We start from the raw sequence: 16,464 nt of genomic DNA on the forward strand, positions 1-16,464 counted from the left end.
TTGCAGAGAGCTGACATGGACTCGACGGGCCGAATGGCCTCCTTCTTTGCTGTTACCATTCTATGATTCTATTTACTCCCTCTTTATTAATTTTTGGTCATCATTTCCTGATTTATAAAACCCTCCCAATCCTCAGGCTTACTATATTTTTAGCAACATTGCAAGCCTCTTCTTTTAATCTAATACTATCTTTAACATCACTAGTTAGCCACTTTTCCTGTATATTGGTTGAGAATTATGAATTCTTTCTTAAATGTTCACCATTTCCAAACTACCGTCACATCTTTTAATCTAATTTCCAAATCCACCTGAGCCAACTCGGCGCTCATTCCTACGGAATTGGCTTTGTTTAATTTCAGACCTCAATTTCCGACTTAACTACATCACTCTCAAACTCAATATGAAATTCTAGCATATTATGATCACTCTTTCCCAGAGGATCCTTTTCTATAAAATTACTAATTAACGCTGCCTCATCACACAATACCTGATCTAAAATAACCTATTCCCTATTTGGTTCCTCGATATATTGTTCAAGAAAACTTCCTCGAATGCATTCCACCAACGAGTCCTCCAAAGTACTTTTGACAATTTGGTTTGTCCAGAATGCCCCTCTGCTGGATAAGAACATAAGAACATAAGAAATTGGAGCAGGAGTAGGCCAATCGGCCCCTCGAGCCTGCTCCGCCATTCAATAAGATCATGGCTGATCTGATCCCAACCACAAATCTAAAGAACACAAGAAGTCGGAGCAGGACCCGGCCACATAGCCCCTGGGCCCTCTCCGCCACCCACAGGGCATTGACCGATCCGAACTCAGCTTCATGTCCAATTTCCTGCCCGCTCCCCATAACCCCTAATTCCCTTTACTTCTAGGAAACTGTCTATTTCTGTTTTAAATTTATCTAATGATGTAGCTTCCACAGCTTCCTGGGGCAGCAAATTCCACAGACCTACCACCCTCTGAGTGAAGAAGTTTCTCCTCATCTCAGTTTTGAAAGAGCAGCCCCTTATTCTAAGATTATGCCCCCTAGTTCTAGTTTCACCCATCTTTGGGAACATCCTTACTGCATCCACCCGATCAAGACCCTTCACAATCTTATATGTTTCAATAAGATCGCCTCTCATTCTTCTGAACTCCAATGAGTAGAGTCCCAATCTACTCAACCTCTCCTCATATGTCCGCCCCCTCATCCCCGGGATTAACCGAGTGAACCTTCTTTGTACTGCCTCGAGAGCAAGTATGTCTTTTCTTAAGTATGGAGACCAAAACTGTATGCAGTATTCCAGGTGCGGTCTCACCAATACCTTATATAACTGCAGCAATACCTCCTTGTTTTTATATTCTATCCCCCTAGCAATAAAAGCCAACATTCCGTTGGCTTTCTTGATCACCTGCTGCACCTGCATACCAACTTTTTGATTTTCTTGCACTAGGACCCCCAGATCCCTTTGTACTGCAGTACTTTCCAGTCTCTCGCCATTAAGAAAATAACTTGCTCTCTGATTTTTCCTGCCAAAGTGCATAACCTCACATTTTCCAATATTATATTGCATCTGCCAAATCTCTGCCCACTCACCCAGCCTGTCTATATCCCCTTGCAGGTTTTTTATGTCCTCCTCACTCTCTACTTTCCCTCCCATCTTTGTATCATCTGCAAATTTTGATATGTTGCACTCGGTCCCCTCCTCCAAATCGTTAATATAGATTGTAAAGAGTTGGGGACCCAGCACCGACCCCTGTGGAACACCACTGGTTACTGGTTGCCAGTCCGAAAATGAACCATTTATCCCAACTCTCTGCTTCCTGTTTGATAACCAATCCTCCACCCATGCCAGAATATTACCCCCAATCCCGTGATTTTTTATCTTAAGTAATAATCTTTTATGTGGCACCTTGTCGAATGCCTTCTGGAAGTCTAAATACACTACGTCCACTGGTTCCCCTTTATCCACCCTATACGTTATATCCTCGAAGAACTCAAGCAAATTTGTCAGACATGACTTCCCCTTCATAAAGCCATGCTGACTTTGTCCTATTAAATTATGCTTATCTAAATGTTCCGTTACTGTCTCCTTAATAATAGACTCCAAAATTTTACCCACCACAGATGTTAAGCTAACTGGCCTATAATTTCCAGCCTTCTGCCTACTACCCTTTTTAAATAACGGTGTTACATTAGCAGTTTTCCAATCTGCCGGGACCTCTCCTGAGTCCAGGGAATTTTGGAAAACTATCACCAAAGCATCCACAATCCCTACTGCCACTTCCCTCAAGACCCTAGGATGGAAGCCATCAGGTCCAGGGGATTTATCCGCCTTGAGTCCCATTATTTTACTGAGTACCATCTCTTGAGTGATTTTAATCGTGTTTAGCTCCTCCCCCCCGAGAGTTCCCTGTTTGTCCAGTGTTGGGATATTCTTAGTGTCCTCTACTGTAAAGACTGAAACAAAATATTTGTTCAGCATTTTTGCCATCTCCATGTTTCCCACCATTAATTTCCCGGTCTCATCCTCTAAGGGACCTATGTTTGCCTTAGCCACCCTTTTTCTTTTTATATAACTATAGAAACTCTTGCTATCTGTTTTTATATTTTTTGCTAATTTCTTTTCATAATCTAACTTCCCTTTCTTAATCAATCCTTTAGTTACTTTTTGCTGTCTTTTGAAGAATTCCCAATCTTCTATCCTCCCACTAAGTTTGGCTACCTTATATGTCCTTGTTTTTAGTCGGATACTATCCTTGATTTCTTTACTTAGCCACGGGTGGCTGTCATTTCTTTTACACCCTTTTTTCCTCAGTGGAATATATTTATTTTGAAAGTTGTAAAATAACTCCCTAAATGAACACCACTGCTCATGTACCGTCTTACCCTTTAATCTATTTTCCCAGTCCACTTTAATCAATTCCGCTCTCATACCATCATAGTCTCCTTTATTCAAGCTCAGTACGCTTGTTTGAGAATCAACCTTCTCACCCTCTAATTGGATATGGAATTCAACCATGTTGTGGTCGCTCGTTCCAAGGGGATCCTTAACTAGGACATTATTAATTAATCCTGACTCATTACACAGGACCAGGTCCAAGGTTGCCTGCCCCCTTGTAGGATCAGTTACATACTGCTCAAGAAATCCATCCCTGATGCACTCAATGAACTCGTCCTCAAGGCTGCTCTGCCCAATTTGATTTGTCCAGTTAATATGATAATTAAAATCCCCCATAATTATGGCTGTTCCCTTATTACATGCCCCGACTATCTCCTGATTAATACTTCTTCCAGCAGAGTTGCAACTATTAGGAGGCCTATATACTACGCCCACTAATGTTTTTTTTTCCCTTATTATTCCTTATCTCCACCCAAACTGTTTCATTATCTTGATGCTTTGTCCCAATATCATTTCTCTGTATTACAGTGATTCCTTCCTTTATTAACATAGCCACCCCACCTCCCCTTCCTTCCTGCCTGTCCTTCCTGATTGTTAAATACCCTGGCATATTTAATTCCCAGTCGTTGTCACCCTGCAGCCATGTTTCTGTAATGGCCACAAGATCATACCCATACGTAGTTATTTGTGCCGTTAACTCGTCCATTTTATTCCGAATGCTACGTGCATTCAGATAAAGAACTTTCAAATCTGTTTTGTGACGCTTAGTTCCTGCTTTTTCCTTTTTTAACACTTTACCTATTACTCCATACCTTCTGTCCCTTCCTGTTACGCTTTCCTCTCTCTCCCTGCTCAGGTTCCCAACCCCCTGCCACTTTAGTTTAAACCCTCCCCAACAGCACTAGCAAACACTCCTCCTAGGACAGCGGTCCCGGCCCTGCCCAGGTGCAGACCATCCGGTTTGTACTGGTCCCACCTCCCCCAGAACCGTTTCCAGTGTCCCAGGAATTTGAATCCCTCCCCCTTGCACCATTCCTCTAGCCACGTATTCATTTGAAATATCCTCCTATTTCTACTCTGACTAGCACGTGGCACTGGCAGCAATCCTGAGATTACTACCTTTGAGGTCCTATTTTTTAATTTACCTCCTAACTCCCTATATTCTGCTTTTAGGACCTCATCCCCTTTTTTACCTATATCGTTGGTGCCTATGTGCACCACGACAGCTGGCTGTTCGCCCTCCCCCTCCAAAATGTTCTGTAGCCGCTCCGAGACATCCTTGATCCTTGCACCAGGGAGGCAACACACCATCCTGGAGTCTCGGTTGCGGCCGCAGAAACGCCTGTCTATTCCCCTTACAATTGAGTCCCCTATCACTATAGCTCTGCCACTCTTTTTCCTCCCAGCCTGTGCAGCAGAGCTACCCGTGGTGCCAGGAAGTTGGCTGCTGCTGCCTTCCCCTGATAAGTCATCCCCCCCAACAGCATCCAAAGTGGCATATCTGTTTGAGAGGGGGATGGACACAGGGGACCCCTGCACTACCTGCCTGCATCTCTTACTCTTCCTGGTGGTCACCCATTCACTTCCTGCCTGTATACCCTTTACCTGCGGTGTGACCAACTCGCTAAACGTGCTATCCACGAGTTTCTCTGCATCGCGGATGCTCCACAGTGAGTCCACCCGCAGCTCCAGCTCCGAGATACGATCGGTCAGTAGCTGCAGGTGGACACACTTCCCGCACACATGGTCGGCAGGGACACTGGTAGTGTCCATGACTTCCCACATCTTGCAGGAGGAGCATATTACGGGTGCGAGGTCTGCTGCCATGACTTGCCTTAGCTGAGTTACCCCTTTTAAATTACGTTGAAATTAGAAAATGTTAACTATACTAGGGACCTAGGTTCACTAAAAAAAACCACTATCTGCTATAAAACCTGCAGATCTTCCCTTTCTTATTACTTTACTTACAGTAAAATGGTAGAAATACTCACCTGAACCTACTCACCAATCAGCTGCCTCCCCTGTGCCGCGTCACTTTCTGACTGGTGACGTCACCCCGAACTGCCGCTGGTCTCAGAGTCTCGCTCTCAGAGTGAGCTCTGGTCTCACTCTCTCCGCGCTGTTTATATCTCCGCTCTGGTCTCGCTCTCTCCGCGCTGTTTATATCCCCGCTCTGGTCTCACTCTCTCCGCGCTGTTTATATCCCCGCTCTGGTCTCACTCTCTCCGCGCTGTTTATATCCCCGCTCTGGTCTCGCTCTCTCCACGCTGTTTATATCCCCGCTCTGGTCTCCCTCTCTCCGCGCTGTTTATATCCCCGCTCTGGTCTCGCTCTCTCCGCGCTGTTTATATCCCCGCTCTGGTCTCACTCTCTCCCGCCGCTCACCGACTGGACTCTCGCTCTCTCCGCGCTGTTTATATCCCCGCTCTGGTCTCACTCTCTCCGCGCTGTTTATATCCCCGCTCTGGTCTCGCTCTCTCCACACTGTTTATATCCCCGCTCTGGTCTCACTCTCTCCCGCCGCTCACCGACTGGACTCTCGCTCTCTCCGCGCTGTTTATATCTCCGCTCTGGTCTCGCTCTCTCCCGCCGCTCACCGACTGGACTCTCGCTCTCTCCGCGCTGTTTATATCCCCGCTCTGGTCTCACTCTCTCCGCGCTGTTTATATCCCCGCTCTGGTCTCGCTCTCTCCACACTGTTTATATCCCCGCTCTGGTCTCACTCTCTCCCGCCGCTCACCGACTGGACTCTCGCTCTCTCCGCGCTGTTTATATCTCCACTCTGGTCTCGCTCTCTCCGCGCTGTTTTTATCCCCGCTCTGGTCTCGCTCTCTCCCGCCGCTCACCGCTCTCAGATCCACTACCGCTCTGCAGGAAAAGCAATGCAAAGCAGCACCTCCTTCCCCCACTTCACCGAACTCCCACACGTACCGAACTCTCAGCACACTGTGTTGCTTTTCCTCCCGGTCGCCACTGAAGGGCTTCTTCTGCTGCTCACTGTTCAGTGGAGGTGACTGAGCCTACTTCTCCCAGAATGCACCTCTGTCCCCTCTCTGGATGCTTTTCTTCCTGGTCGTCACTCAACCGCTTCTTCTGCTCCCAGCTGTTCAGTGGAGGTGACTGAGCCGACTTCTCTCAGAATGTCCCTCTGTTGGATGCTTTTCCTTCTGTTGGTCACTGAAGGCATTATTCTGCTACCCACTGTTCAGTGGAGGTGACTGAGCCGACTGCGCCCAGAATGCCCCTCTGTCTCCTTCCCCTGGTGAGGCATCCCCCGCAACAGTATCCAAAACAGTACACCTGGTTTGGGGGGAGATGACGGTCGGGGACCGCTGCACTGCCCCCGAACTCTTCCTCTGTCTCTTTGTCACCCATTCACGATCGCCCTCAGTAATTTTTATCTGACTTAACTGCTATTAGACACCAGTTCTTCTGCCACCCACTGTTCAGTGGAGGTGACTGAACCGACTTCTCCCAGAATGCCCCTCTGTCTCCTCTGCTGGAGCAACCTTTCATGTGGCACCTTATCGAATGCCTTTTGAAAATCCAAATATACTCCACCCACTGGTTCCCCTTTCTCTACCCTGCCAGTTACATCCTCATAAAACTCTAATAAATTTGTCAAACACGGTTTCTTTTTCATAAAACCATGTTGACTCTGCCCAATCATATTATGATTTTCTAAGTGCCCTGTTCCTTAATAATGGATTCCTTAATAATGGATTCCACTTCCTCAATAATGGATTCCAGCATTTTCCCGATGCGGAACAGGTAGATAAGGTGGTAAAGAAGGCATATGCGATACTTGCCTTTATTAGCCGAGGCATAGAATATAAGAGCAAGGAGGTTATGATGGAGCTGAATAAAACACTGGTTAGGCCACAGCTGGAGAACTGTGTGCAGTTCTGGTCGCCACACTACAGGAAGGATGTGATCGCTTTGGAGAGGGTGCAGAGGAGTTTCACCAGGATGTTACCAGGGCTGGAGCGCTTCAGCTATGAAGAGAGACTGGGAAGATTGGGTTTGTTTTCCTTGGAGCAGAGGAGGCTGAGGGGGGACATGATTGAGGTGTACAAAATTATGAGGGGCACAGATAGGATGGATACTAAGGAGCTTCTTCCCTTCGTTGAGGGTTCTATAACAAGGGGACATAGATTCAAGGTAAAAGGCGGGAGGTTCAGAGGGGATTTGAGAAAGAACTTTTTCACCCAGAGGGTGGTTGGAGTCTGGAACTCACTGCCTGAAAGGGTTGTGGAGGCAGGAACCCTCACAACATTCAAGAAGCATTTGGATGAGCACTTGAAATGCCATAGCATACAAGGCTACGGACCAAATGCTGGAGTATGGGATTAGAGTAGACAGGGCTTGATGGCCGGGGCGGACACGATGGGCCGAAGGGCCTCTATCCGTGCTGTATAACTCTATGACTCGATGACTGATGTCAGACTAACTGGCCTGCAGTTCCCTGTTTTCTCCCTCACTCTTTTTTTGAATAGCAGATTTGCATTTGCTGACATCCAATCCACGGGGACCGTTCTAGAATCTAGGGAATTCTGGAAGATCACAACCAATGCATCCACTATCTCTGCAGCCACCTCTTTTAGAACCCTCGGATGTCGGCCATCAGGTCCAGGGGATTTATAGGCTTTTCGTCCCATTAATTTCTCCAGTACTTTTCCTTTACTGATATTAATTACTTTAAGTTCCTCACTCTCATTGGACCATTGGTTCCCCATTTTTTCCGGCATATATTGTGTGTCTTCCACTGTTGAGACAGATACAAAAAAATGATTTTACCGTCTCTGCCATTTCCTTATCTTCCATTCTAATTTCTCTTGTCTCTGCCTCTAAGGGACCCGCGTTTACTTTCGCTAATCTCTTCCTTGTTACGTACTTGTGATGTGGAGATTTTCAAATAAAACTGTTGGACTGTAACCTGGTCTTGTCAGATTCCTTACATGTTTACCTTTTAGAAGCTCGTACAATCTGTTTTTATGTTTCTCACGAGTTTACTCTCACATTATCTAAGATGTGAAGGCCTTACTGAGTGTGCAGAAAAGATTTATTAGAATGGTTCCAGGGATGAGGGACTTCAGTTGCGTGGATTGACTGGAGAAACTGGGATTGTTCTCCTTAGAGCAGAGAAGGTTGAGAGGAGATTTGTAGAGATGTTCAAAATCATGTGGGGTCTAGACTGAGCAGATAGAGAGAAACTGTTCCCATTGGCGGAAGGGTCGAGAACAACAGGACGCAGATTTAAGGTGACTGTCAAAAGAAGCAAAGACGACATGTGGAAAAAACCTTTTTTCCGCAGCGAGTGGTTAGGATCTGGAATACACTGCCTCAAATGGAGGTGGAGGCAGATTCAATCGTGCCTTTCAAAAGGGAATTGGGTAAGTACTTCAAGGGTGAAAATTGCAGGGCTATGGTGAAAGGGAGGGACAATGGGACAAGCTGGATTGCTCTTGCAGAGAGCTGACATGGACTCGACGGGCCGAATGGCCTCCTTCTTTGCTGTTATCATTCTATGATTCTATTTACTCCCTCTTTATTAATTTTTGGTCATCATTTCCTGATTTATAAAACCCTCCCAATCCTCAGGCTTACTATATTTTTAGCAACATTGCAAGCCTCTTCTTTTAATCTAATACTATCTTTAACTTCACTCGTTCGCCACTTTTCCTGTATATTCGTTGAGAATTATGAATTCTTTCTTAAATGTTCACCATTTCCCAACTACCGTCAAATCTTTTAATCGAATTTCCAAATCCACCTGAGCCAACTCGGCGCTCATTCCTACGTAAATGGCTTTGTTTAATTTAAGACCTCAATTTCCGACTGAACTGCATCACTCTCAAACTCAATATGAAATTCTATCATATTATGATTACTCTTTCCCAGAGGATCCTTTATTATAAAATGACTAATTCACCCTGCCTCATCACACAATACCTGATCTAAAATAACTTATTCCCTATTTGGTTCCTCGACATATTGTTAAAGAAAACTTCCTCGAATGCATTCCACCAACTTGTCCTCCAAACGACTTTTGACAATTTGGTTTGTCCATAATGCCCCTTTGCTCGTTCTTTTTCCTCCTGGTCGTCACTGAACAGCTTGTTCTGCGAACAACTGTTTCATGGAGGTGACTGAGCCGACATCTCCCAGAATGCCCCTCTGCTGGATGCCTTTCCTCCCGGTAGTCACTGAAGGGCTTCTTCTGCAACTCACTGTTCAGTGAAGGTGACTGGGCCGACGTCTCCCAGAATGCCCCTCTGTCTCCTCTGCTGGATGCTTTTCGTCCTGGGAGTCACTGAGGGGCTTCTTCTGCGACCCGCTGTTCAGTAGAGGTGACTGAGCCGACTTGTCCCAGAATGCTCCTCTATCTCCTCTGCTGGAGCAACCTTTTATGTGGCACCTTATCGAATGCCTTTTGAAAATCCAAATATCCTCCACCCACTGGTTCCCCTTTATCGACCCTGCTAGTTACATCCTCAAAAAACTCTAATAATTTTGTCAAACACGGTTTCCCTTTCATAAAACCATGTTGACTCTGCCTAATCATATTATGATTTTCTAAGTGCCCTGTTACCACTTCCTTAATAATGGATTCCAGCATTTTCCCAATGACTGATGTCAGGCGAACTGGCCTGTTGTTCCCTGTTTTCTCCCTCCCTCTTTTTTTGAATAGCAGATTTGCATTTGCTGACATCCAATCCACGGGGACCGTTCTGGAATCTCGGGAATTCTGGAAGATCACAACCAATGCATCCACTGTCTCTGCAGCCACCTCTTTTAGAACCCTCGGATGTCGGCCATCAGGTCCAGGGGATTTATCGGCTTTTAGTCCCATTAATTTCTACAGTACTTTTCCTTTACTGATATTAATTACTTTAAGTTCCTCACTCTCATTGGACCATTGGTTCCCCATTATTTCCGGCATATATTGTGTGTCTTCTACTTTTGAGACAGACACAAAAAAATGATTTTACCGTCTCTGCCATTTCTTATCTTCCATTATTATTCCTCTTGTCTCTGCCTCTAAGGGACCCGCGTTTACTTTCGCTAATCTCTTCCTTTTTACGTACTTGTGATGTGGAAATTTTCAAATAAAACTGTTGGACTGCAACCTGGTGTTGTCAGATTCCTTACATTTTTACGTTTTAGAAGCTCGTACAATCTGTTTTTATGTTTCTCACTAGTTTACTCTCACGTTATCTAAGATGTGAAGGCCTTACAGAGTGTGCAGAAAAGATTTACTAGAATCGTTCCAGGGATGAGGGACTTCAGTTGCGTGGATAGACTGGAGAAACTGGGATTGTTCTCCTTAGAGCAGAGAAGTTTGAGAGGAGATTTGTTAGAGATGTTCAAAATCATGTGGGGTCCAGACTGAGCAGATAGAGAGAAACTGTTCCCATTGGCGGAAGGGTCGAGAACAACAGGACACAGATTTAAGGTGACTGTCAAAAGAAGCAAAGGCGACATGTGGAAAAAACCTTTTTTCCGCAGCGAGTGGTTAGGATCTGGAATACACTGCCTCAAATGGAAGTGGAGGCAGATTCAATCGTGCCTTTCAAAAGGGAATTGGGTAAGTACTTCAAGGGTGAAAATTGCAGGGCTATGGTGAAAGGGAGGGACAATGGGACAAGCTGGATTGCTCTTTCAGAGAGTTGACATGGACTCGACGGGCCGAATGGCCTCCTTCTTTGCTGTTACCATTCTATGATTCTATTTACTCCCTCTTTATTAATTTTTGGTCATCATTTCCTGATTTATAAAACCCTCCCAATCTTCAGGCTTACTATATTTTTAGCAACATTGCAAGCCTCTTCTTTTAATCTAATACTATCTTTAACATCACTAGTTAGCCACTTTTCCTGTATATTGGTTGAGAATTATGAATTCTTTCTTAAATGTTCACCATTTCCAAACTACCGTCACATCTTTTAATCTAATTTCCAAATCCAGCTGAGCCAACTCGGCGCTCATTCCTACGTAATTGGCTTTGTTTAATTTAAGACCTCAATTTCCGACTTAACTACATCACTCTCAAACTCAATATGAAATTCTAGCATATTATGATCACTCTTTCCCAGAGGATCCTTTTCTATAAAATTACTAATTAACGCTGCCTCATCACACAATACCTGATCTAAAATAACCTATTCCCTATTTGGTTCCTCGACATATTGTTCAAGAAAACTTCCTCGATTGCATTCCACCAACGAGTCCTCCAAACTACTTTTGACAATTTGGTTTGTCCAGAATGCCACTCTGCTGGATGCTTTTCCTCCCGGTAGCCACTGAAGGGCTTCTTCTGCTGCCCACTGTTCAGTGGAGGTGACTGAGCCTACTTCTCCCAGAATGCACCTCTGTCCCCTCTCTGGATGCTTTTCTTCCTGGTCGTCACTCAAGCGCTTCTTCTCCTCCCAGCTGTTCAGTGGAGGTGACTGAGCGGACTTCTCTCAGAATGTCCCTCTGTTGGATGCTTTTCCTTCTGGTGGTCACTGAAGGCATTATTCTGCTACCCACTGTTCAGTGGAGGTGACTGAGCCGACTGCGCCCAGAATGCCCCTCTGTCTCCTTCCCCTGGTGAGGCATCCCCCGCAACAGTATCCAAAACGGTACACCTGGTTTGGGGGGAGATGACGGTCGGGGACCGTTGCACTGCCCTCCAACTCTTCCTCTGTCTCTTTGTCACCCATTCACTATCGCCCTCAGTAATTTTTATCTGATTTAACTGCTATTAGACACCAGTTCTTCTGAAACCCACTGTTCAGTGGAGGTAACTGAGCCGACTTCTCCCAGAATGCCCCTCTGTCTCCTTCCCCTGGTGAGCCATCTCTCCCAACAGTATCCAAAACGATATACCTGTTTTGGAGGGAGATGACCGCAGGGAACCCCTGCACGGCCTTCTAACTCATCCTCCGTCTGCTGGTCACCCATTCACGATCTCCCTCAGTAATTTTTATCTGATTTAACGGCTATTAGACACCAGTTCTTCTGCCACCCACTGTCCAGTGGAGGTGACTGAGCCAACTTCTCCCAAAAACCACCTTTGTCTCCTCTGTTGGATGCTTTTCCTTCTGGGAGTCACTGAAGGGCTTCTTTTGCTACGCACTGTTCAGTGAAAGTTACTGAGCCGACTTCTCCCAGAATGCCCCTCTATCTCCTCTGCTGGAGCAACCTTTCATGTGGCACCTTATCGAATGCATTTTGAAAATCCAAATATACTCCACCCACTGGTTCCCCTTTCTCTACCCTGCCAGTTACATCCTCATAAAACTCTAATAAATTTGTCAAACACGGTTTCTTTTTCATAAAACCATGTTGACTCTGCCCAATCATATTATGATTTTCTAAGTGCCCTGTTCCTTAATAATGGATTCCTTAATAACGGATTCCACTTCCTTAATAATGGATTCCAGCATTTTCCCGATGCGGAACAGGTAGATAAGGTGGTAAAGAAGGCATATGGGATACTTGCCTTTATTAGCCGAGGCATAAAATATAAGAGCAAGGAGGTTATGATGGAGCTGAATAAAACACTGGTTAGGCCACAGCTGGAGTACTGTATGCAGTTCTGGTCGCCACACTACAGGAAGGATGTGATCGCTTTGGAGAGGGTGCAGAGGAGTTTCACCAGGATGTTACCAGGGCTGGAGCGCTTCAGCTATGAAGAGAGACTGGGAAGATTGGGTTTGTTTTCCTTGGAGCAGAGGAGGCTGAGGGGGGACATGATTGAGGTGTACAAAATTATGAGGGGCACAGATAGGATGGATACTAAGGAGCTTCTTCCCTTCGTTGAGGGTTCTATAACAAGGGGACATAGATTCAAGGTAAAAGGCGGGAGGTTCAGAGGGGATTTGAGAAAGAACTTTTTCACCCAGAGGGTGGTTGGAGTCTGGAACTCACTGCCTGAAAGGGTTGTGGAGGCAGGAACCCTCACAACATTCAAGAAGCATTTGGATGAGCACTTGAAATGCCATAGCATACAAGGCTACGGACCAAATGCTGGAGTATGGGATTAGAGTAGACAGGGCTTGATGGCCGGCGCGGACACGATGGGCCGAAGGGCCTCTATCCGTGCTGTATTACTCTATGACTCGATGACTGATGTCAGACTAACTGGCCTGTAGTTCCCTGTTTTCTCCCTCACTCTTTTTTTGAATAGCAGATTTGCATTTGCTGACATCCAATCCACGGGGACCGTTCTAGAATCTAGGGAATTCTGGAAGATCACAACCAATGCATCCACTATCTCTGCAGCCACCTCTTTTAGAACCCTCGGATGTAGGCCATCAGGTCCAGGGGATTTATCGGCCTTTCGTCCCATTAATTTCTCCAGTACTTTTCCTTTACTGATATTAATTACTTTAAGTTCCTCACTCTCATTGGACCATTGGTTCCCCATTATTTCCGGCATATATTGTGTGTCTTCTACGTTTGAGACAGACACAAAAAAATGTTTTTACCGTCTCTGCCATTTCCTTATCTTCCATTATAATTTATCTTGTCTCTGCCTCTAAGGGACCCGCGTTTACTTTCGCTAATCTCTTCCTTGTTACGAACTTGTGATGTGGAGATTTTCAAATAAAACTGTTGGACTGTAACCTGGTGTTGTCAGATTCCTTACATTTTTACGTTTTAGAAGCTCGTACAATCTGTTTTTATGTTTCTCACGAGTTTACTCTCACGTTATCTAAGATGTGAAGGCCTTACAGAGTGTGCAGAAAAGATTTATTAGAATGCTTCCAGGGATGAGGGACTTCAGTTGCGTGGATCGACTGGAGAAACTGGGATTGTTCTCCTTCGAGCAGAGAAGGTTGAGAGGAGATTTGTTAGAGATGTACAAAATCATGTGGGGTCTTGACTGAGCAGATAGAGAGAAACTGTTCCCATTGGCGGAAGGGTCGAGAACAACAGGACGCAGATTTAAGGTGACTGTCAAAAGAAGCAAAGACGACATGTGGAAAAAACCTTTTTTCCGCAGCGAGTGGCTAGGATCTGGAATACACTGCCTCAAATGGAGGTGGAGGCAGATTCAATCGTGCCTTTCAAAAGGGAATTCGGTAAGTACTTCAAGGGTGAAAATTGCAGGGCTATGGTGAAAGGGAGGGACAATGGGACAAGCTGGATTGCTCTTGCAGAGAGCTGACATGGACTCGACGGGCCGAATGGCCTCCTTCTTTGCTGTTACCATTCTATGATTCTATTTACTCCCTCTTTATTAATTTTTGATCATCATTCCCTGACTTATAAAACCCTCCCAATCCTCAGGCTTACTGTATTTTTTAGCAACATTGCAAGCCTCTTCTTTTAATCTAATACTATCTTTAACTTCACTAGTTAGCCACTTTTCCTGTATATTGGTTGAGAATTATGAATTCTTTCTTAAATGTACACAATTTCCAAACTACCGTCACATCTTCTAATCGATTTTCCAAATCCACCTGAGCCAACTCGGCGCTCATTCCTACGTAATTGGCTTTGTTTAATTTAAGACCTCAATTTCCGACTTAACTACATCACTCTCAAACTAAATATGAAATTCTAGCATATTATGATCACTCTTTCCCAGAGGATCCTTTTCTATAAAATTACTAATTAACGCTGCCTCATCACACAATACCTGATCTAAAATAACCTATTCCCTATTTGGTTCCTCGACACATTGTTCAAGAAAACTTCCTCGATTGCATTCCACCAACGAGTCCTCCAAACTACTTTTGACAATTTGGTTTGTCCAGAATGCCCCTCTGCTGGATGCTTTTCCTCCCGGTAGCCACTGAAGGGCTTCTTCTGCTGCTCACTGTTCAGTGGAGGTGACTGAGCCTACTTCTCCCAGAATGCACCTCTGTCCCCTCTCTGGATGCTTTTCTTCCTGGTCGTCACTCAAGCGCTTCTTCTCCTCCCAGCTGTTCAGTGGAGGTGACTGAGCGGACTTCTCTCAGAATGTCCCTCTGTTGGATGCTTTTCCTTCTGGTGGTCACTGAAGGCATTATTCTGCTACCCACTGTTCAGTGGAGGTGACTGAGCCGACTGCGCCCAGAATGCCCCTCTGTCTCCTTCCCCTGGTGAGGCATCCCCCGCAACAGTATCCGAAACGGTACACCTGGTTTGGGGGGAGATGACGGTCGGGGACCGTTGCACTGCCCTCCAACTCTTCCTCTGTCTCTTTGTCACCCATTCACTATCGCCCTCAGTAATTTTTATCTGACTTAACTGCTATTAGACACCAGTTCTTCTGAAACCCACTGTTCAGTGGAGGTAACTGAGCCGACTTCTCCCAGAATGCCCCTCTGTCTCCTTCCCCTGGTGAGCCATCTCTCCCAACAGTATCCAAAACGATATACCTGTTTTGGAGGGAGATGACCGCAGGGAACCCCTGCACTGCCTTCTAACTCATCCTCCGTCTGCTGGTCACCCATTCACGATCTCCCTCAGTAATTTTTATCTGATTTAACGGCTATTAGACACCAGTTCTTCTGCCACCCACTGTCCAGTGGAGGTGACTGAGCCAACTTCTCCCAAAAACCACCTTTGTCTCCTCTGTTGGATGCTTTTCCTTCTGGGAGTCACTGAAGGGCTTCTTTTGCTACGCACTGTTCAGTGAAAGTTACTGAGCCGACTTCTCCCAGAATGCCCCTCTATCTCCTCTGCTGGAGCAACCTTTCACGTGGCACCTTATCGAATGCATTTTGAAAATCCAAATATACTCCACCCACTGGTTCCCCTTTCTCTACCCTGCCAGTTACATCCTCATAAAACTCTAATAAATTTGTCAAACACGGTTTCTTTTTCATAAAACCATGTTGACTCTGCCCAATCATATTATGATTTTCTAAGTGCCCTGTTCCTTAATAATGGATTCCTTAATAACGGATTCCACTTCCTTAATAATGGATTCCAGCATTTTCCCGATGCGGAACAGGTAGATAAGGTGGTAAAGAAGGCATATGGGATACTTGCCTTTATTAGCCGAGGCATAAAATATAAGAGCAAGGAGGTTATGATGGAGCTGAATAAAACACTGGTTAGGCCACAGCTGGAGTACTGTATGCAGTTCTGGTCGCCACACTACAGGAAGGATGTGATCGCTTTGGAGAGGGTGCAGAGGAGTTTCACCAGGATGTTACCAGGGCTGGAGCGCATCAGTTATGAAGAGAGACTGGGAAGATTGGGTTTGTTTTCCTTGGAGCAGAGGAGGCTGAGGGGGGACATGATTGAGGTGTACAAAATTATGAGGGGCACAGATAGGATGGATACTAAGGAGCTTCTTCCCTTCGTTGAGGGTTCTATAACAAGGGGACATAGATTCAAGGTAAAAGGCGGGAGGTTCAGAGGGGATTTGAGAAAGAACTTTTTCACCCAGAGGGTGGTTGGAGTCTGGAACTCACTGCCTGAAAGGGTTGTGGAGGCAGGAACCCTCACAACATTCAAGAAGCATTTGGATGAGCACTTGAAATGCCATAGCATACAAGGCTACGGACCAAATGCTGGAGTATGGGATTAGAGTAGACAGGGCTTGATGGCCGGCGCGGACACGATGGGCCGAAGGGCCTCTATCCGTGCTGT

Source organism: Heptranchias perlo, unplaced genomic scaffold (assembly GCF_035084215.1).
Source record: "Heptranchias perlo isolate sHepPer1 unplaced genomic scaffold, sHepPer1.hap1 HAP1_SCAFFOLD_139, whole genome shotgun sequence".
Taxonomy (NCBI): domain Eukaryota; kingdom Metazoa; phylum Chordata; class Chondrichthyes; order Hexanchiformes; family Hexanchidae; genus Heptranchias; species Heptranchias perlo.